We start from the raw sequence: 23,836 nt of genomic DNA, 5'->3' as shown, positions 1-23,836 counted from the left end.
ACATTCTTTGCCAAGATTGTGATGACAGCTATAGGAGTACAAATATATTTCTGCTCTTTCAGACAGCACATAGGTCTACCTTGAAGTATACAAATAAGGCTATCTTTTGAATCCTGTAAGCTTGTGGATCTGAGGGATTTTCAGAGAGCAAATGAATAAAACATTCGAAATTTCCCCCAAACCGTGTGTTCTTTTCTAGTGGACAACTCCCAGAGTTCCATGATTATGCTTATTACCTCCTCCAAGAGTTCATGCTCGGATGTCCCAACTTCTCAGGAGCTTCGTTTGATGAAACTCTATGTCCTTTACAATGAAACAGAACAATCCTGCTCAAGGAAGGAAGGGTTCTAACACACATCAGTCGCGTGGCAATGATAGGGCTACCAGAATGACTTTGAGAAGGTAGCCTCCGAGCTTCTGAGCCACTTTGAGAAGTGAGGCCCAGGAGGCGGATTGGACAGATGAGAAAGTCCAGCCTTCCCCTGCCTGGTCCTCAGCAATATATGAGACATTTTTGAAAGCTTCTTTAAGAAACCAGAAGGTCTTGGCATTCAACACCATCAAGTTGCTTCCTCCAGGCAAGAATTGATGGGTTTAATGGAACTCCTCAACCGTTCTAAAGTAACAAGTGGACTTCGACTCAACGCCACTGTACAGACCACCATTTTGTTAGTAGTTTTATTTCTATTGCTATTATGACACAAGCGAAGATTATTTATTCTTTATGGATACATGAGACAACTGGCATCTCATTCCTTCACTAAGGGCATTTCATAAGCATGTTCTTAATTATGAAAGGCATTAGGCAGCTGCATCCCAAAAGTAGAAGGGTTCTGGCACAGTACCTTTGTGATCATCTTCTTTGTGCATGTTCAGAGTCACCGCTGAGGTTCCACTATCTCTAAAACAGACACATATTCCACGATTGTCAGAGACAAATGTAGGACTTGTCTGGTTGCAGCGATTTCCTATGTGTATCTGTTCTCCTGGACTACCACAACCCTCTTTTCTTCTTTGTTAATGTAGCCAAGAAGTGCACATTTACTAATCTATTTGCCTCTCTATCCTTAACTTTTTTATTCAAACTGTTGTTTCTTGCAAATTTTCAAAGGTTCTACCTCCTCCAGCGCTAAGCTAAACATCACAAATCCTAATGAGTCTGTTGGCGCTAATCAGCGTTTGTGATATCCATAACAAAGAGTTATGATGCTCAATGCATCCCAGGGTGTCTTTTGTAATCATTGAAGAAAGCAACAATGGTTCAAGGGATAAACAGATCAGACAGATCCTTCACACGCTTGGTCTCTCCTTGAAGACTTTTGTGTCAGAGCCTTGGCATGCACCTATCTGCTGTAATATTCATAGTAGATATTTCATTATTCTATTAATGTTCCCTTTAGTTTGCCCGTCATGGAAAAATAAATAAATGACTGCACAACACTCCTATACACAATTTGCATCACTATACTGCGATATATGAATCCTTCAATTTTACTACACATCGTAACAAACTGTGTGACCTTTGTCAAATGCTCTGCATCTCAGTTACTCAGCTCATATCATTATATGCCCTGTATATTTGATTTTTCATTCACATACCTATAAATAGGCTGGACAGGCGAATAGAAAGGCGAACAGCACATTGAAACGGTGTAAATTCGCTGGCCAAATAGGTAAACAGCCAAACACAGCTCCAGCCCAGTCAGAGGCAAGCCAAAGGGAATCGTGGGTACCCCTGCCTCTACTTTTTACAGCTGTGCGTCTCTCAGGGCTTGGCCTGACATCCAAAGCACAAAGATACACAATTCTAAACACCTCAGGGAAGTTCACGAATGTAATTAAGATGCTAAATATGTTATCCAAGTTCCATTTGTGTGGTGCAATTTGATTGTTTTTTTAAAGTTTGTTGAGCTATTGAGCTGGGGGTCTTGGGCCCTTTATGTGTTGTACATCGAGACAGGTATATTTCATATATTCCATTCACCTAGTACTTGCAGCTCAATGTATAGCAGCACCATACCGGGAGGTCCCCATAGGGCACCCCAGAGTCACAGGCAGAGGGGGAGGGGCGGGGTGGTGGGGATGTAGGACCATAGAGAAGACCTGCTAACATACCCCTACACTGAAAAAGGACGGAGAAGGGATCTGAGGGGGGAGGGGTAGGGAGGAAGGTCATGACGACCAAAGTATTACATACTGGGACTACCACAAATATGGAATGACTGTTGGAATCTGTCAAGAGGGTGGGAGGGAGGGAGTTGATTGTTGAAGTTAATAAAGGGATGTGCGGTAACAATGGGGTCCTGCAAAATTAGCTACGGAAATTGAATAAATCTGAAGGTGATCTGCACGCTGACAGGCACTGTTGAAAATGTACACAGATATATAACGAAATGTATGTTACATGTGATAATTAAAACTCTAATAAAATATGTTTTTAAAAAATGTATAAGCAGCACCTTTATGGTTGTTCATTATGCGGATGATTCATAACTAAATATACCAAGCCCAGGCGCAGACCTACAGGATTAGCTCATTCGCTTAAATGCTTAACATATCCGTGAGCAGCATCTTTTCAGCCCAAATTATACTATTTGATGACCTACAGGACACAGATCTCGTCTAGTATCTTGGGTGCTCCTCCATATAGTCCAGAATACAAGGCTGTTTCATGGTATCTATAATCTAATACACAAGGAGTGAGAAAAAGGAGAAAAAGGAGAATATCGTCAACCACTGATGGAAAGGGGGAATGGGAAAGATGGAAAGGGGGAATATTTTTTGATTTAGTGATTATCCCTTAGTTTCTTTATGTTTTTGTGCACTCCCGAATTTTGTACCAACAAAACATTTCTTAAACTTTAATCAATAGTCTAATAATACATATGGGGCTGTGGCAGGAAGCAACCAGTTATTGGGCAGCTCGGACACACAATATTGGCATTAAATCAGTCTCAGAAACGTTCATGCCCAATAGTTATACCTTGCTACTTTTTGAAAAATATGTATGTTTCTCACTTAGCCATGTTTAATTGTCCGTATTATTATATCAAAGTGTTATTACTGTGGTGCTTTAACAATCAAATGCATAAATGATTTTTTCTACTTTGTAGTTTCCCACTGCTGCTTCAGTAATAAAATGGAATATGCTACTTACCAGTATGCATCTGTTCTTGGCATGTAGGGCTGCTGACATTCATATCTTGTGCATAGATCGCCGCCTAGTGTTGGGTCCGGATGATTGCACTTGTTGTCTTGGAAGAGTCTTCGAAGTATCACGAGATAGGTGACTCCTCCCCTGGACTACAGTGCGCATGGCCATTCTCTCCATCCTCAGATTGTTTTTCGCCATTGTGGCAGAGATGGAGATAGTACATTAAGAGATGGCCATGCCAGAGAGAATGCTGCAGCTGCTACAGGCACCGGGGAGGAGGGAGGGCGATATGAATGTCAGCAGCCCTACATGCCAAGAACAGATGCATACTGGTAAGTAGCATATTCCGTTCGAGGCATGTGGGCTGCTGAATTCATATCTTGTGCATAGACTGTATAGCAGTATCTCCTCTAGCGGTGGCTACCTGTGCCAGCTGCAGCAGTTTGAAAAAGAGTTTAGAGGACAGCCTGGCCTACAGAAGCTTTCTGTTTTGTTTGTACATCTACACAGTAGTGTTTTGTGAAAGTGTGTATGGTGGTCCATGTGGCTGCCTTACAGATATCTTCCAGAGGAATATTTCCTAGGAAAGCCATGGATGCCCCCATTTTCCTAGTGGAGTGTGCTTTTGGGGGGACGGTTAAACTGCGTTTTGCCTTTTGATAGCATATCTGAATGCATTTAACTATCCATCTGGCTATTCCTGATTTCGAAATTGGATTCCCCTTGTGTTGGGGTGCAAAGGCAACAAACAGTTGCTTTGTTTTTCTAAAGGATTTAGTTCTGTCCACATAGTAAAGTAGAGCTCTTTTTACGTCTAGTGTGTGCAGGGCTCTCACAGCTACTGACTGTAGATTTTCAAAGAACACTGGCAGTTCTATTAATTGCTTGATATGGAAATTAGATACAACCTTAGGAATGAATGTAGGGTTTGTTCTAAGAACTACCCCGTTGGCATGTACCTGCATGAAAGGTTCTTGAATTGTAAGCGCTTGTAATTCACTCACTCTTCTGAGTGAGGTGATGGCCACCAAGAATGCAACTTTCCGCATTAGGAATTGTAGTTCGCATGAATGTAAAGGTTGGAAAGGAGGGCCCATGAGTCTGGTAAGTACTATATTGAGATTCCAGACGGGGGAATGGGGGTGCCTAGGAGGAATCACCCTTTTTAAACCCTCCATGAAGGCTTTGATTGCTGGTATTCTAAACAGTGAAAGTTGTTGCCTGTTTTGAAGGTATGCTGCTATGGCAGCGAGGTGTAGCCGAATTGAAGAGTATGCTAAGTTACATCTTTGTAGGTGCAGCAGATAACATATAATGTTTTGTATTGATGCATCTAAGGGGTTGATTTGGTTATTGGTGCAGTAAATAACAAATCTTTTCCATTTAGCTGCATAGCACGCTCGTGTGGTTGGTCTTCTTGTCTCCTTAATGATATTCATGCAATCTGGGGGCAAGTTAAGGTATCCAAACTCTAAGACCTCAGGAGCCAGATCGCTAGGTTCATTTGGTTGGGATCTGGGTGTCTGATTTCTCCATGGTTCTGAGTTAGAAGATGAGGTGCAAGGTGCAGTCTTTGATGGGGAACTACTGAGAGTTCTAGGAACGTCGTTTACCATGGTTGTTTCGCCCATGTGGGAGCAACTAGGATTAGTGTGAGGGAGTGTTGCCGCAGTTTGTGTGCCACCAGCGGGATCAGTGGTGCTGGGGGAAAAGCGTACGCAAATCTGCCTGACCAGTTCATCCATATCGCATTGCCTTGTGACAATGGATGTGGGAACCTGGCGGCAAAGTATTGGCATTTCAAGTTTTCTTTTGTGGCGAACAGGTCCATTTCTGGGTGACCCCAAGAATGGTTGGAGGACCTGGGGGTGAATCTCCCATTCGTGTAATTGCTGGCTGTGCCTGCTGAGCAGGTCGGCAACTTGATTGTCCTTCCCTGGAAGGTGTTCTGCTAGGAGAAAAATGTTTTTTGGAATCGCCCACTTCCAGATGCTCTGTGCCAGATGGGACAGCTGTGGAGAGTGCGTTCCTCCCTGTTTCTGGATATAGTACATTGCGGTCATGTTGTCCGTCCGGATCAACACTGTCTTGCTGTACAAGTGAAATGCTTTTAGGGCTAGGAATATCGCTAGCAACTCTAGTTGGTTGATATGCAGCCTTCTCTGCTTGTTTGTCCAGAGCCCCTGTACTGTGTATTGAAGGAGATGGGCTCCCCAGCCTGTCAGTGATGCATCCGCTGTTAAGACTAGTTGTGGAACCGGCTCGTGGAACAGTCGCCCCTTGGAAAGGTTTTGCGGGTTCCACCACTGCAGAGAGTTGTGAGTGCGACTGTCTACCAACACCAGGTCTTTTAGTTGTCCTTGAGCCTGGTTCCATTGCTGTGCTAGGCATTCCTGCAATGGGCGCATCTGAAGTCTGGCATGGGGGACAATGAATATGCAGGAGGCCATCATGCCTATGAGTTGCATGAAGATTTGAGCTGTCAAAGAGTGTTTTGGCAGGAATTTGCGAATGAGTGTCTGCATACTGGCTATCCTTGCTGAGTTTGGATACGCCTTTGCCACCGAGGTGTTTATGGTGGCTCCCAGGTACTGCTGTATGTGGGACGGTTGCAGATGTGATTTTGTGTAGTTGATTGAGAATCCTAAACTGTGTAACAGCTGGATTGTTTGAGACATGTGTGCTGCACATTGGTGGTACGATTTTGCTTGTATAAGCCAATCGTCCAGGTAAGGGTACACATGGACGTGCTGCCTCCTGAGATGTGCTGCCACGGTCGCTAAGCATTTTGTAAACACTCTTGGAGCCGTGGTAACCCCGAAGGGCAAAACCTTGAATTGGTAGTGTTGACCTTCTATTGTGAACCTGAGGTATTTTCTGTGGGCTGGATGGATGGGTATGTGGAAATACACATCTTTGAGGTCCAGTGTTGCTAGGAAATCCCCCTGTTGTAGCAACAGGAGCACTTGTTGTAATGTTATCATATGAAAGTGCTCCGACAGCATGTATTGATTTAGGGGTCTGAGGTCTAATATTGGTCTGAGAGAGCCGTCCTTCTTGGGAATAAGGAAATATAGGGAGTACACTCCCGTCCCTTGCTGTTGGAAAGGGACTTGCTCTATGGCCCCCTTTTCTAGCATGCAGTTCACCTCTTGTTGTAACAGGGTGATGTGTTCTCTGGACATTGGACGATGTCTGGGTGGTATGTTTGGTGGTGTAGAAGTCAGTTCTAGGCAGTAGCCAGACTGGATAATTTCTCTCACCCACCTATCTGTGGTAATTGTGTTCCAGACGGGTAGGAACTGTTGGAGTCTGCCTCCGACCGGTGATATGTGGTCTGGAGGTAGTGTAATAGAGTCACTGTTTTGAGGCAGTGGAGGGTCTGGTGTTATTGCCTCCACGTCCTCTTCCCTTGGTATTGTTACCTCTGTAGCCTCCTCTGGTTGTGTTTTTGGTAAAGGAACTTTGTGTGTTACCTTTATATGAGGCCGTTGTTTGTGAGGTATGTCCTCGTGTATTTGCCCTGTATGAGGAGCGACGAAAGGAGCCCCTTTGTTGCTGAAATTGCAATGCCCCCATTGATTTTGCGGTCTCTGTGTCCTTTTTCATTTTATCCAAAATGGTGTCGTCAGTAGGGCCAAACAGAAATGGTTAAGGATAGTGGACTGTACCTCATTTTTAAAACCAGAAATACGCAGCCATGCATGTCTGCGGAGTAGAACGCTAGTGTTGATTGACCAAGCTGCAGTGTCTGCTGCGTCAAGCGCGCATTTGATGGAGGCATTTGTTATGAATTTTCCCTCCTGTATGAGATCTTGGGCTTGTGCTTTGAAAGGCTCAGGTAGGTGTTGCATTAGGGTCTCTAGCTGGACGTAATGCGCCCTGTAGTAACGAGCCAGTAGGGCTTGTGTATTAGCTATCCTCCACGAGTTGGAGGCTTGTGCTGCTACTCTTTTCCCTGATGCCTCTAGTATTTTTGACTCTTTGTCTGGGGGAGGTGCCTCCCCGGTGGTTTGTGAGTTGCCTCTTTTACGTGCGTTGGCCACTACCAGTGAATCAAGTGGTAACTGCCCTTTGATGTAAGTAGGATCTGTAGGGGCTGCCCTACACTTTTTTTCTATTCTCAGGTTGATTACCCATGCCCTGGCTGTATCCTTAAATATGTCAAGTGCATTTTTCAGAACTCCCTTTAACATGGGAAGTGTTTTTTAACTTTTTTCTGATGTAGGGAAGGTGTCAAACAAGAAATCTTCCTCAACAGGGTCGTTATGCATATCCACGTTGTGGAACTGTGCAGCCCTGTCTATGAGCTGATTAAAAACTATGGTGTCATCAGTAGGTGATGGCTTAGTAGGATAAGAGGACATATCAGGGATGGGATGGGTGTTGTAAGGGTCAGTTGGCTCTTCCCATGGTTCCTGTGGTTCAGGGTCCTGTGGAAAGTCATATTGAGGCTGTGGCTCATCACCTGTGTTACCTTCGTCGTCCCCATGATGAGAGGGAGAATAAGGAATGTATGGATTAAAAGGAGTAGTAGGCATGATAGGTTGAAAATTAATGAAGGGTCTAGAAGGAGAAGTCCCAAAGTCCTTTTTCTACAGTGGAATAGGGGACTGAGGTTCAAAGTCCAAAGGCCTCTTTTTCCTATGCAGGATGGTAACTTTACCAGTCTCTGGGTTGATATAAATGTGTGCTTGGTCGTCAGAGGGATCTGGGTGGAAGAGTTCTTCCTTAACAGTCCTGGGTTGAGTGTTTGGCTTTGGTTTGTCGACGACTTTTGGTTTAGCAGCCGATTCTTTCGGCTCGGGCCTTTTTTAGGGTCGACTGTGTCTATTGGGTCGACGCGTTTTTTGTGCTCCATGGGCTTTTTCGGAGAAGTGTTTTCTTCCGAGTCAATGTTCGACTGGAGACTTGTTTTTTCGGCTGAGTGTCCTTTCCCGAGTCGATTGTCTTTTTTTGGATAGACTGGTGTCTTCGGAGCCAGTGCCTTCGGGCCGATGGGTCGTTCTGGCTTCGACGCGGGCTTAGGTACGGCGCCTTTTGCCGGGTCGACGTTTTTTGGTGCTGAACGCTTGTTTGGGTCGGCGACCTTCTTTGGTTCGGCGCCCTTAGGTTGCGTGGCCTTGATCGGTTCGACAACCCTTTTTGGCTCGGCAAGTTTGGGCTGCACGGCCTTCTTGGGGTCGACAGTCTTTTTCGGCTCAACGCTCTTTGGCTGTGCGGCCGTTTTCGGATAGACGCCCTTTGGGTCGACGACGTTCTTTGGCTCTGGAACCTTCTTCGGGACGATGTTACTGGGCCCTGGTGTTTCTGAAGGTTTCGGTTTCGGAGCCGAGCCGGATGGCGGGGCAAGCATAACTTTTTTATGATCTTGGCTAAGGCGTTTTGGCGATGCCTTGACCGGAGCCGTTGTTAACGGGGTAGATGGTGTCGGGGGCAGGGTACTCACGATTTGCCCCGGCGGGATCTCGTCATCGGAGTCCGAGTAGTCCTCTACGGTGACAATCTCTAGGTCCGAGTCTGGTGCTTCTTGTAGCTCCTGGTCGTCATCGAAGATGATGTCTGGGTCTGGTGCCTGTCGCTGCATTTCTTGCCTGGCGGCACGTCGGCTCCGAATAGTTTTCTTGGATCGAAACTATGCACAGGCTGGACAGCTTTCCTCTTTATGGTCTGGGGAAAGGCACTTGTTGCATACTGAGTGCTTATCAGTATGTGGGAACTTGGAGTGGCATTGCGGGCACCTTTTAAACGGGCTTCTTTCCATCGACGGTCGGCTCACGTGGCGTCGAAAAGGCCCAATGGCCTGCGTCGACTACCGCTTGGAGATGGAAGCCTGGATTGAGTAGAGAGGTACTGAGCGAGAACAATACAGTCGAATCGAAGGCCTTCTGTCCTTTCGAAAAGTTTTGTTTTGATTCCAAAGTTGGAGTATAGGAGTTTGCATCCGAACCCAATGGCGGAAAAAAACAAGCTGAGGATGGAGAGAATGGCCATTCGCACTGTAGTCCAGGGGAGGAGTCACCTATCTCGTGATACTTCGAAGACTCTTCCAAGACAACAAGTGCAATCATCCGGACCCAACACTAGACGGCGATCTATGCACAAGATATGAATTCAGCAGCCCACATGCCTCGAACATAGATAGATAGATAGATAGATAGATAGATAGATAGATAGATAGATAGATAGATAGATAGATAGATAGATAGATAGATAGATAGATAGATAGAAATAAAAGAGAACCTACAAATCTACAAATTTGTGAAGAACAGGCTAAATCCAGACACAAATCTGCAGTTGAATTAAAATCAACACTAGATTTTGCTTTGATTTACATTTCTTACAGACAGTGGCGTAATACAAAAATGATGGGGAAAATGCAGAATGGGAAGGGGGACCCGAATCTCCAACATTTCTCAGATATTCAATGGCGTTGGGCTGAATGGGGCCCCCAAAAGGTTGAACTCCCCGCCACAGGGGCTGCAGGGACCTGCGTTACGCCGCCTACAGAAAGCGGATGATTTCAGTTAGCAATCAAGTCAAGCCCCAAGATACTTTTCCATGATTGAATGAAAGGCCACTGCACCAGAATATGAAGCAAAATATGCTGTTATTTTTCCTACATTGCCTCGGCACATAAAGCACAGATCAGTGTAGAATTCAGATATTGCCCCAGTAGGCAAAGCAGCAGTGGTGACTGGCATCTACGAGGGGCTGAAGGGGGGCGCACGCAAATATATTTAAAAACACACACTCAAATATATAAAAATAAACCACTTTCCTTACACAAACACAATGCCCTCCGGTATGGACCTCTTCTTTCGCCGGAACTGGAAACGGATGCAGCAACTCCCTAGGCCAATCCTGGTGCTGCTCTCACCAGATGAGACCAGCACTGGTATTGGCAGGAGCGGCCTCACTCAACACTCCACAGCACTCTGGAGGCTTGGGCTTGCTCTAAGACAGCTGGGTTAGAGATGTTTAAAGTGTGCATGTGTGGCTGCCCGTCGCAAGATGGTCAGCCAAAAAGACATGCGCACTTTAAACAGTGCACAGACAGCCCACCCTCCTCCCTGCTGCTGTCACTCAGCAGCAGCTCCACCCCCATCATGACGCTCTGTTCAGGACGAGCCATGAAAAATAAAATGGCAATATATTACCATTTTATTTTTTGTCTCTGGTGCTTGAGGGTTGGGGATTTAAATGGGGCAATGCTCCCCCGCTCCAACGGAGAAGCCACCCTTGCAAAGCAGACATTTCCATATGCGTATTTACACTATTCCAGTGTTCAAAAGCACACAGCGAGACAACAAATTCAACGCTGTTTAATAATGTAAAGACACGACTGCCATTGTAGTTTTCATATTTCACCAAAACAATAAGAACACAGTGCCAAGCCAGTTTCCATATTGCTCCATTAATGCAATTATATCCTCCAACCACAACTGATAATTATATTAACAGTCACTTATTGTCCTTATTGCCCAATGTCCCAAGCCAGACAAAAATACCCATAGGTATCACCAAGAGACACTACACACACCTACACCCTCAAAAAACCAAACACAAAAATCCATCGCTAAGCAGAGACACGGGGCACTCGGCTTGAGGCCACCCCACTGCACAAAACACCTACAAAGTTGGTCACATGCACGCAGTGTTGCAATGAGCAGAAGCAACCATTTCTTCCACATTCTATCTTCCATACTTACCTACAGGAATAATTCAATGATAATAACACTTGCTTTAACACACCTCTTTGTACCCTAAACTGAATGCACAAATCCCGATGGGATTCATACTGGTAATCCACAAAAATCACTTGGCCACACTCCATCAGGGATTCTACTAGTGGTCCAACTCCTCTGGAAAGCATAGATGCCATGGGTTTCCTCTGGAGTTGGTACTCCTTGATTATTATAGAGGGAAAAAGTCTGCGAGTTACAGTCACCTTAGGTCAAAAGTTATAGTTACTTGAGATAACAATAACTATTACTGGTGAATGTCAGTGGCTTTTTTAGAGTTTAAAATGTTACATTGTTACCAAACAAATCACCTAACTATAACGTTAACCTTTTTTTTCCAGGGCATATTTATATATATCCAAGTCATTATGCGTTATATATATATATATATATATATATATATATATATATATATATATATATATATATATATATATATATATATATATATATATACACAAAATACAACCACAGCAAAAGACTGTATGACCAGAATGCTGATTCGAAATCCAAAATCTTGGAACAGCAACAAGTGACACGATACAACTCATCCAATGGGCTCATTAGAGAGACAAAATGAACACAACAAACTCACCAAAGAGTTAATTAAATTTGTCTGCACACGAACATATGCACTCCCCTCCCCTTTTTCATTCTGTTAAAAACTGTACAAGGACACAGAATGGATCAAACTGGTGACGAAAATGTAGTGGATACTACATTAACCAGCATGCATCCATTAATTTCACAGGAAGTCACATGACTCTGTGTTTAAAAGGAGGGCTTAGAAACCTGCTCAGCATCCCGTGAGCAAGCTTTGTAAGAAGCGAAACGCGTTGGGTACTGGTTGCTGAAATAAACTGCTGTAACTAAAAACTGTGACGAGAGAGTGCGTTTTCATTTCCCTGCTGGGAACCCTGAGCGATATATATATATATATATATATATATATATATATATGAAACGCCCACTGAGGCGGGGTGATTTGGATAAAATTGATGCCGCTTAAAATGCCTCACCATTGACTTTTTGAGCCCCGAACCCCTGATGAAGTGTTTATTTACATAAAACGTGTTGGGCAGGACTTTATGTCTGTGCGAGCTGGTTCCTGGTGTTCGAGTTGCTTCTTGCAAGAAAGTGATTCTGTGGTGATACTTGTTGTGGGCATCTTCTACAGCAGGCAACCCTTTGGTTTGGATGGATATTATATATATATAAATATAAATATATATCCAATTACCACTCCTGGTGCATGTGCTCACCAAACAACGAGAAAGGGACACACGATATAGAATTCACTGCAGGCTGAAATGATTCGTAAAGGTATTTATTATCCTTCCATCAGCACAAAATGAAAGACGAGATGACGCGTTTCGGCCAGCAGGGTGGCCTTGCTCAAATATTTTTAGTGCAGTCTTTCTGTTACCAGCCATGATCCGGCTCTGGCTAAAATATAGTCTATTTCTATTTCCATGGCTGTCCTGGTTTTTCATTCTGAAAATCTGGTCACCCTACCTAACATGCATCCAAGTCTTCTTTTACTGCACTGTTAACAAAGCATTGTGGTGCCCTTGAGAGGAACCATATGGGAGTGCATTGACGCAACAGTAATTAGCATGCATATCGGCTCGGCTCACCTGACTACCGTAAGGGTTCACAGAATAATAATACACTTGCTGACGCCACCCCTATACTATGCTAAAAACATGGGGACTGGCTCACTACCTTGCTATTCTGTGTAAGTCATTCACAGATGGTGCATACATTTGAATAAATTGAGTATAGCATCATCAAATGCTAATAACGGTGGTGAGCGCTAATTGAGGGGAATGGGCCATGGGGTGTTTGGATCTGCCCTGAGAAGATTGCGGATTTCAATTACTTGAGAAATGGAAGTGAAATGTGAGGTGCACCAAGGCCACTGATTCAGCAGAAGGAGCCTCACACAGAAGTCAGGGTCAAACATTAGCAATTTGCAGAGCGCAAGCTCTGAGGTGAACCAAGGACCCGTAACTTACAGAAATGTGCATGGGCTGAGCCATTTCCAAAACAAATTCCAACCCAGCTGTAAAACTGGGCTGGCCGGCATGGCTGCCGCCTCATGCTTTGTGACCCGGTCTATTCCTAAGGCTGCCATTGAGCAGGCGACATGTGATTGCAACAGCGCGTGCTGAGGGACCACCTCCAGAGAAATCACCCACCGCATCATCGGGTGCAGCTGCTTTTTGTACTTGTCCAATGAGGCCCCATCTTAACCCTGATAAAGCAGGGATTTTAAAGAGAGCACCAATATAACAATTTCTGGAATCGCACTATTAGTGGAAGTCCAATGCATGCTCACAGCGGTGAAGCAGTGTAATTTAGGCCACACCTTAATTAGATCATGAATATACATTTATGCATCTTACATACGACAACATAGTCAACCTGTGCTTCAACCTAATTAATGTGTGTGATCCAATTCAATGTATTAATAGCACATAACTGTTGTAATCATTAAGAATGTATATGCAAATGTATTACGATGTTTTACTGATGAATGTAATCATGATCATTATGTATTCATTTTTTAACATTTGACTAATTCTTATATACATACATAAAAATTTAACAGGGTTACATTTTGTTTCTTGAGTTAACTCAAGCCTCAACTTAATGTCAGCTTTAGCCCTTCCAAAGCGTTGTTTCTTTCTTCTGCAGATGCGTTATCATGCTTCTCATTGGTTACAGGGTTGTTTGTTTGTTTGTATTGGACTACTGATTGTCAGACCTGTGGGGAGGAAGTTGGCAATGAACTCGGAGACATGATGGTGAAAGGAGGCCTTCCGGTTACGGCGTGCCAGAAGGATGACATGATCAAGGCTACCAGTTGCATACCTAATTTTAGGAGATGGGAACTTGGGGAGTATGTTGACCCCCTCACGCGCGAGATTTGATTGGCTCCTGGTGGTATGAGAGAGATATGGATGTTCTTGAAGTTACTGGCTATATTTAATTCGTGTTTCCATAGTTGGTTAAACAGGCCTTTTCTCTGACTTTGAGGGGAGCAGATTGTTTTTTCCTGAACTTTCCCGTGAGCGTAAAGCTTCATGCTGAACACTTCTCTTACTTTCCTTGAACTTCTACAGACGTTCGACTCCCTGCTGACATCTTCTATGACTCCGGTTAGGAATCACCTTTAGATCATTTGGTCTCAACCTACATTTAGATTAGAAAAGGGAACTTTCCTTTTGGAACAGCTGATTGCAGCAATTAGGGTTATTTGCATTGTGGCGTTTCCTATTTTTGTAACTCATTTTATTACGATTTAACTTACTGGCACATTTTAGCCTTGATACTATAGTGCTGTATCTTCTGAATTTATTTTTACTTTTCATATATACTGAATGGAATAATGTCCTTAAATAAACCCACATAATCGAATTGATTGATTTTGGTCTTCATTGTGGAGTCACAGTGACTTCACAAAATTGAAATGTGTTTCTGATGCTATCTCCCTTACAACACTTCAAGCCAACTAACAAAGACCAATGGGGAAATATATTCAATGATTTTACTAAGAGATTGAGGTGTAGATATCAGCTCACATCACAGGCGAGAGGTAAATGGCTGTTGCACTCGTCAGCCACTGTAGTGGAAGCCTCCAGTCTTCTTTTAGCTGCAAGAGACTACCAAAGCACAAAGGCCATTCTTAAAAAAGAATTTTTCAAGTTGGCCACGGAATTTGCATGCAAATTTTTTAAAATATGCTCAAAATGTATGTGCATCAGTTGTATGAGATCATTTGCGTGTTTTCATCTCACATTTCCAACTCGCTAGTGCCATAGACTCAGATCTTCCTCATTGGTACACATGTGAATAGGGCAAGGGATGTGGCCAGCATATGTTTAGCCAGTAATTAGATACAGTGAAGTTACTCTGTGAATAACTATGGCCAAGCACTTGCCATTGTAAAACTTTTGGGAGAGTCAAATCTTACCATGAGTATGAGTATATCCTTTGCAGTTGTGTAAAGGGAGCCAGCAAGAGTTAATCCTGAAAAAATAATTGTTACATTGCACAAATTTTGGTTTTGATACAAGAAACTCTAATGTTTTAAATAAAGGTCCTGTATGAAATAAAACTGATTGATTTTACTCTGATGAAGGTTCCACTAATCTCTGGGTGAGCTGAAAAACCTGGTTCTAAGGCGCTAATACTTTGATAATGTTTATTAATGATGTGAAGGTTCTCCAAAGTGCTCAGGGATCAATATAAAATATACATATATATTTTAACAACAACACTTACTGAAAATTACAGCCATAAAAATAATTGTGCAGTTGTTTGGTTCCCTGTTCTATCTGTGTCAAAATGGCTGCTATGTTTTGATGCCGGGGGTAGGATCATCTGTTTGGACTCTGCCTTCTAAATGTTGGTTCCACTTATGTACAGGAGTTCACCTGAATACTTGATCTTATTTTTGTAATATTGTAAACTCAGCTAAAGCATTTACACAACATATATTTACCATATATGGAAGTTATCCTTTATATGCATAATTTGCATGGCCAACTCTCCTGTGAAGTGCGACTTCTGTTAATGAGACTATAATGATGTGATGTGTAATAGACTTATGGAGGAAATGTAGTATGAGCCACTTCAATTTATCCAAAACAAAGTTAGGTAATGTCTCTATTTGGTGGCTACCATTGTCTTGGTGCCTCAATTTAGAGCTCTTTGATAAGTTTCGAATATATTTTGAGACTGTCAAGGCTAAGCGGTATAGCTGACGATTATAAATCATTCTTGCAAAAAATATTTGATTAAGTCCTCTTTCTGGTAGTTAGGAAACAGTCTAGGGTTTCTGATTCATAACTGAGCATATACTTGAGAGTATCCCTGATTCACAGAGGAATTTATGTTTATTATTTATTTTGCATTTTTAAGTAGCACAGTTTTTAGCCAGGGATAGGCGTCAATCCGCTTTACAATGGACAACAACTGAAAATGAATCTATTACTTACTGGTAATTTTTATTACCACTGTCCAAGTAGTGGTAGTAAGAACTGTATACATGCTGCAATAACAATACAATCGTTGTCAGGGTCATTAATTGATTGAGTGTACCTTCCCCTGAAACAGGTCCCGCCAGCTACCAGTGAAAAGAAAGAAATCATACATATTTCTTTCCTTTTCTCAAATGAAGTACCTCACTTCCATATATTGCCCAACCTCCTTTTTTTCCTGTATTGTGGTAAACAGTTACATGATTGAGACCCAGGTAAGCAGTCCGGTACAGCAGATCGCGGAGGTGGTTCTCGGATGGACGGGAAATCTGACCATGGTGGCTTTGCTGTGCCATGAGAGAGACCAACGTTAAAGGTTTCTCCACTCCAGTGAGGTGCCAAACAAGTACGTACACAGGAGGAAGCTCGCACAGTCGTTCATTGCATCAAAGTTAGTCTCACGAGATAAAGGTTTAGTGCTAACAAACTGAGATATCAACAAGAACCCCAGCATTAGCACAGTTGTTCAGTCACAATATTGAGGGCAGGAAAGCAGTGCAGAAAAGCCATCATTCCTACTCTGAGTCTGAGCATCAGAAGGAAGAACTGCTCGCTGTAGGTAGATCAGATCAAAAGGCCATTATCTCGGATGCAGCAGATGCCTCTTTAACCCCTTCGACGCTGATGACGAGCTGGGCTCGTCATGGCGTAGCCTCCTCACACGCTGATGACGAGCCCAGCTCGTCACGTAAAGTGCGTTTCCGCAAAACCCAGCGTGCGAGCGGAATTCCGCTAGCGCGCATGGTGTTAACTGAGCAGGCAGCAAATAGGCAAAATGTTGGGGCAGATGAAGACTATGACCAAGAAGGTTGCACAAAGGGCAAATATGTATAAATTCTTCAATGCCCAGAACTTCTAAAACACGTCAAGGTAATGCAGGAGTTTCAGTCCAAGGAAATTGTTCAAGAAGATTTGTTTGCACAGAACACTGCCCCCATGCCAGATGCCCATGCATGAAGTCATCAAAAATATGGTGTTAAAGGAATGACAAGATATAAATAAATCCAACTTTCCTCATTTGTTATTTAACAGATATTCTGTGGAGGACTTTGAAAAAGACGTTCCTTAGATCCCAAAAGTAAATTCAGTTTTGTCCAACAAGGCTTCTTCATCCTCCTTCGCATCTAAGGCCTCCTCTTTACCTTATGCGATAGACTGTAAAGTAGAGATGGCATAAAAAGAGCATATGCAGCTTCCAGTGTGTCTTTAAGATTGGCAAGGTGTACAGTATCTGCTGCACAAGCACTTTTAAAAGATTTTCAATTGGTATCTGATTGCCTGCAGGCAAGTAACAATCCTACAGCAATGTTGGAAAATATGGAACTGTTAGCTCAGCTTCTTTCTACCTGATGCTTCTCTTGACAAGCCTTTATTCAGCAGCATCATCAACAGCTGCACAGAGTCTTCTCTGGTTGAAACTTTAGAAGTTTGAACCATAACTTATTCATAAACTTCCATTTTTTGGGGCTATGATGTTTGATTCTCAGATGAATGATCTCGCGCAGAAGTCAACAGAGGAAAAGAAGAGTTTACAACTATTTAGAGCTTTTCCCTTGAAAAAAGTATTTCATTCAAGTCATGGAGCAGCAGGGGGAGATAGAACCCAACCACAAAACCCTATTAACCCATAGATATAACTGCGTTGCATGTAATCACTCCTTATGCTCACTTGAAATGGGACAATGTTAGTATTGAACAAAGATGTTTTCTTTGTTATTGGCCTTGCAAAGGGGTGTGTTTTGAAGTTAAATGACCAACTTATGTACCTTAACAACTCTTCGTTATGCTGTAATGCTTCATGTCACATCCGCCATTTTGTAAGGTCTTGAAATAAAATCAATAAAAAATGTTATTAAAACAAAAAAAAACCTTAGTAACCAGCAAAAGCCTCCTAGATCCCGACTATCAGTGCGCTACAGTGGGAGGAAGAATAAAAGATGGTTCAGCAATAAAACCCCTATTAAACGACAAATGGGTTCGATCTGTTGTGAGCTATGCCATAGAATTCAACTATCCTTCTCCAGAGTCCAGAGTCATTCATACTCGTTTAACATGGCCAGATCGCAAGTGAGAAACTGTGTTATCAGATGTGAGGACTTTATCAGAAAGAGGGGTAATACCTCCATTTCTAATGAAGCAGCGGAATCAAGGATTCGACTCAATGTTGTTCCTTGTCCGAAACTAGACAGAAAGTATCAACCAGTATGGGGCCCGAAACCTCTAAACAAGTATGTCCAGTACAGACCTATCAAAGTAATATCATCACAGACCATCACCCTTCTCATTGCAATTATTTGCTGGATCTGCAGGGTGCATATGTTCATTTTAACCCTGTGTGATACTTTTCACCGGTAAATAGCGTGGATAGTGGGATGTGTCTCCAGGGATGGCCACTCAAAGTACTGGCTGTGATGTGACGAGGAGGACAAATGTTAGCATAACGGGGCATCTCATTAGACAGAGCAGCAACCACACATGAACAAATATCAGGAAAAAACATATCTCGTTGATTGTACCTCAATAATTTTTTAGGAGGAATCAGTGTGGGGAGAAAAACTGGAAGGGGCAGGACAGGGGCAAGAGGGAGAATGAATGAACAGGAAAGAAAAAGCTGATAAGTGAGCATGAAAGAGAGCTGGGAATGAAGGAGGGAGTATGAAAAAGTAGCGTGAGATAGGTGAAGCACAGGAAACTTCCTGGGATGGGCTAATATGCCTTCTAAAGCCCCCTACATTATCTCTAGTACATGCATCACTATTGCTGTACAAATGAAAAATAAGCATTGAAGGGACATTCTGTGCAATGCAGTTCCATCACACCTCTGGATGTAGGACAAGGAACTGCAGATGTTAGGCCGGACTGATAATTAGTCATTTAGGATGACCAAGCATTAGATCACCTTTATTGTCCTTCCAGCCCACCTACAAGCAGGTCTCCTATGGGAACTTGGCAACTTATGTGACACGCAGCATTACAGTGTTCCGTGAGATCAATATGAGAAATGGGCTCCATATACTGTTTTGCATCTTGACTTATCCAAGCGTGAATTATACAGACAGGTCTTCTAGGTGGTTATCGACAGAACCAATGCGACAACCTTAACAACAGAGACACAGAGCGAGCATACAAAGTCTTGTCACGAAGACTGGAATACTCCAATGAGAAATCTGTCTGGATTTACTCTGATTTCGGGGAAGATGGTAAGATAGCTCAACAAGTTGGTCTCCTGGCACATTGATTCTATCAATGTGCAATAGTGAATACATTAGTGATGATGGTCTTATCTACTAAGTGAGGAATAAAGCTCTCTCTTGAGATGACAAGACGAGGGCACTATGAGCTTTTAAAATACCCCTCACACACTAAGAACCCCTTAGTGTCATGCTTCATCATGGGGGTCTTCCCGTCCCTCTACGGGGCGGGGCGTGCTGCGACCTACGATCTACGTGGGAGCACTAGTTGATGTGACAATAGACTATGTGTGGTGCAGTGCAGGTGATATCAGTGTAGGGACCTATATATGTGAATGCAAAAGTAAAAATTCCCTGGCTAGTAGAAAAAACAATTTATTAACTTCTCTAGCTGGGAAGGTTAAAAAGGGTGTTTTGTGTAGGTAGAGCAAATATCTAACTACCTGGTCAACATGTTTCGTAAGTAGTCCCCTACTACTTACTCATCAGGACCTCTGATGGTCCCTACAGAAAAATGTAAACTCAATTCCGAATTCTAAAGCGTAAGTCTAAAGTCCTATAACTAGCAAAAATCGGCTACCTAGTTTGGCTTCCGGGCTTGAGTGGGCCCAAAGGGAAGCGTAGAAAAAACGGACCTATTATGGTCTCTGTAAAGAAATGGGAGAAAAAGGGAAGACAAACAAGAAACATATAAATGCAATGCTGTACGAGTCTTTGCACATAGTTTTCAACGTCTGCTTAATGCGAGGAAAACACTGTTATTGCGTGTCCTCTTTTGACATAAGCGTTCATATTTGGCTTAAATCGAGGATCGAAAATGATAGAGTACACTTTTCTTGTTGTACTCATAATGGCAAACATTGTCATACGTTTGTTATAACCACAAAAGTATGTGGATTGGTTCATCTCAAAGCGCACACACACATGTCTCAATGCATCCGATTCATACACCTGGCTAGGGAAAGGAAAAAATGCTTTAACCGATAGTTGCGATGTATTGGCTCGGAGTTTTAACCCCTTCCCTGCGGCGGCTATTCCGCCGCAGTGCTTAGGGGGCGGTGCGGCCGCGCGGCGGCCGCATGCTGGTGACGGAACCGCTCCGTCACCAGCGTCGGTTGCGCTGTGCTTATGATGGAGCGGTTCCGTCATGGCCCCGCCCGCTCAATAGAACGCTCAGCACAGGCGCAGAATTCGCGCCGCGCAGGAGCGTCGGGCGGGCCATGACGGACCCGCTCCGTAATCAGCACAGGTTCTCCATGCGGTATACTGAAAAGAGAAACCGCAACCTTCTGTCATTTCACGAACTGCGCACATTTCATTACCTCAGTACTGTAAGCGACCCAAGTTTAAAGACTCGCACATTGATAGAATCTTGTTGTCGAATAAGTTTAGTAAGGAGGGTGATTCTATCATTACCTCTACACTTCCTCAACTGTTGTTTCATAGCTCCTGGCATATTGATCTGTGTCACAGGTTTGAATTTTGGTAGGGCCTACTTTGCTACTCATCTCTCAGAGGTCCTTAGGATGAAAGAAGGAGAACATCTGAGTTGATGAATGAAAACTATTTGTATCGCGTGGGAATGCTGAGAACTCTAGTGAAGACGATGCAGCGGCTCAGGGTCACTTATGGCTGGTACAGACCCTCTGGCTCACCATTCATATTATATTCTTTTTTCTTCTCCCTTTTTAATTTACAATATTCTAACACCAGTGGGTGGAATGTTCTAATAGTCTTCTAGTCCTTCAGCTTCATGATACAACTGTTGTTAAATCCCTCACCCTCGTTCTAGGCCCGAGCCACACTCATGCTCAACAACCATTATTGCCTTGGCAGTGGGTTACAATGCTTAGTTACCATCCTCTTGGGAATTCTGCAATTGGCTCAATCTGACTGCAATCAAAATGCCTTCCCTGACTGCTATTGTCTCAGGAATTCTAAACTCATTGAATGCGCGACGATTGGTAGTATTACTTTAGAATAAAAACATTGGGACAACTATTGGTGGGTAGAAATATACTGGTTTCATTTACAACTTGTGGGAGCGGCCCAGGTAATCGAGCAGTCCTACACAGGGAGAGCAAGACTCGTCAAGCAGATTGAGTCCAGTTAGGGCGCTCGATCGTGCTTGACCTCAGACAGCACTGTTTACAAAATGGCTGCAGGAAGGATCATGGGGCATCTCTTAACCACTTCTGTGCATTTGTCGGCCAACGGCCGTCGCGAGCATTACCTTCGTAGTGATTCGCACGTCCATTGGCCGACGGGCTCCACCCACTCTGCTAAACTGCCACACCGTGGCGGAATTTCCTCCTGCGGTTAAGGTTTCAGAACCAGCAACATATTTCTGGAAAGCAACAGAAACGGATATGCTGCTGAGCTCGGAGTATGGCCCTCTTCACGGTCTTGCACCTCCGTGGCCATCAGGGACACATGGAAAAACTTCACACTTGAGATATGAGCAGACACCACAGACTTCAAACCACACACCCCAAACGGTGTAGCATGTTGTGTGTGCTATAAAAATGCTACTATGAAGGAGTTAGTGCAGTGGGGCCTGTTTTATCAGCTGGGAAGTGTATCAAATGCACCACCCTCTGAACTGAGGCGGTTATCTAGCAGAACACAAAGGTGGCCCTTTTTACGCTCAGACAAAACTGTTCTTTCTTGAGGGGAGGATCAAGAATCTCCTTTCTTTCCGGAATTTTTTCAACATCTATTTAGCACACCTCCAGTATTTTTTTTATTATCTGCTCATCACACCTCTTCCCATCAGTTAATTCCTCTGCTAATGCGCCCTCATTGCTTAAGTTGCAACAGAGCACATTTTGTTCCCTGAACTATAATATTGCTCATTAGCAGTTGAACCGGGAAGGCCTTCTGGATGACTCCAAATAAAATCCAAAAAAGTTGACTATTGTGTCAGGAAAAAGGGCAAATCAGCATCAAATGTAATAAATGTGTATTTTGAGGTCAGCCTATACTGAATAGCGGGGAATGGTACCAAAGTGTTTTCAAACTATACCGACAGAGATTATAGAAAAGCAAGCTTTTCTTCTGGATTATAACATTTTCATGAACCTCATGTTGGGGCAGTGATATGCAACTGTTTTTCAGTTCTCCAGGCTGAAGGCTTTATCTTGCGGCTCTCTATTGCCCATGGTTCTGGATAGGCCAAACATTCAGGCTCATGGGTCTGCAACTCTGACTCTCGAAGGAAGAGCAGCTGAACATCTGGTGTAGAAGCTGCAGCTGGCTCTCAATTCTGCAGTGCAGCTGACCTGTAACTGGAAGAGGCAGATCATGTCTCTTATGCAGTAAAGTCCCTTTACTGACTGCAAGCAAGAGAGATGATTGACTGCAATTTAATTAGCTTCACATTTGCATGCATTAATAATTAGCTACACAACATGTTTTTTGTAGGACTCTCTCCCCCCTGTATTTCCCTGTAACATCCTTAAGGAGCTCAGAGCAGAAGTTGACCGGCGTATTAACATATAAGCAAACATTTTAGGGCCCGAATTGTAGGGCTTTTCTCATCTCTAAGTGTGCATTATTGATGGTAACTCATCAGTAAATCAAGAGGAGAGGTATAATTTAGGGTCCCATTCACAAAGCTGTTTGAGGCCATACATGGCTTCGTTTGCACCTGACAGCTATTATGAAATTATATTTTTAGGGTGTAAATGGTTTTATTACTATGTAAACCTCTGCCACAAAAGTGATGACAGGGATACTATTCCATACTGGCCTGGCAGACTTGTCAACACTTTTTTATTATACAAAAATACACCCCTTCAATCCACGCTGCACACATGCTGTGAGAGTTCTCCCAATGCGTGGAGCACATTTGTGAACTACTTCTGTCTGGGTTTACATAGTGAACTGGACAGAAAAAAAATGCAAGTGGGAATGGCGTTGCTCTATTTAGAGCATCTTCTCTGAGGCCATTCTTGTCTGTGTTTAGTCCTTCCAGCAGCTCTGTGCTTGGGACAGCCCACGCCCGACTGTAAATAAGGTGTGAGGTGTGGCATATGGACAGAGAAGACAGATACCAATTTTTGGAGCCACTCGTTACCGCCCACCTGAAGTCACATTTTTCGTTGTGAGACACGTCAATGGTAAGTAGATCAGTGGCCTTAGACAAGGAAATGGGCTTGCCGGCCTGGTCCACTCGGATCTGCCGTCCGTCGAGGGTCTTGCCGTCCATGCCCTTCAGCGCGTCCTTCGCATTTTCCTGGTTCTCGAAGGTGACGAAGCCGAAGCCCCGGGAGCGCTGCGTCTCGCGGTCCTTGATCACCACCACTTCAGAGATGTTGCCGTACTTGCAGAAGTGCTGCTCCAGGTCTTGCTCGTTGGTGTCGAAGCTCAGGCCGCCCACGAAGATCTTTCCATCATCTGAAGACATGTTTCCGCTCTTGCTGCTCGAAGGGGCGGCTACAGAGGAGGTTATGGAGGCAGCGGCGGCGGCCGGGGCTACTCCCGCGGCGGCCGAGGGCGAGGCGGCGACAGCTACGGCAGCAGCAGGAGCAACGGCGGGTACGGAGGCGGTGGATACAGCGGCGGATACAGCTCCAGGGACTCTTACAGCAGCAGCGGCGGCCGAAGCAGCGGGTATGGAGGCGGCTCCTATAGAGACAGCTACGACAACTGAACGCTCGCAACGATAACAATCTTCTCGACTCAAGATCGTCCTTC

At 43.8% G+C, this 23,836-nt stretch overlaps 1 long non-coding RNA gene and 1 pseudogene across 1 annotated transcript in view; both read right to left on the bottom strand.

The window, feature by feature from the left end:
* LOC147663863 (uncharacterized) overlaps positions 1 to 23,836 on the bottom strand; it is a 405,123-nt gene that overhangs the window by 346,051 nt on the left and 35,236 nt on the right. The gene's annotated exons all lie outside the window — the stretch shown is intronic.
* Positions 802 to 23,563, bottom strand: LOC147663864 (cold-inducible RNA-binding protein pseudogene; annotated as a pseudogene).

This window comes from Lissotriton vulgaris, unplaced genomic scaffold (assembly GCF_964263255.1).
Source record: "Lissotriton vulgaris unplaced genomic scaffold, aLisVul1.2 SCAFFOLD_1664, whole genome shotgun sequence".
Lineage (NCBI taxonomy): Eukaryota > Metazoa > Chordata > Amphibia > Caudata > Salamandridae > Lissotriton > Lissotriton vulgaris.
The sequence above is the reverse complement of the archived record's forward strand: the minus strand, read 5'-3'. Positions and strand labels throughout refer to the sequence as shown.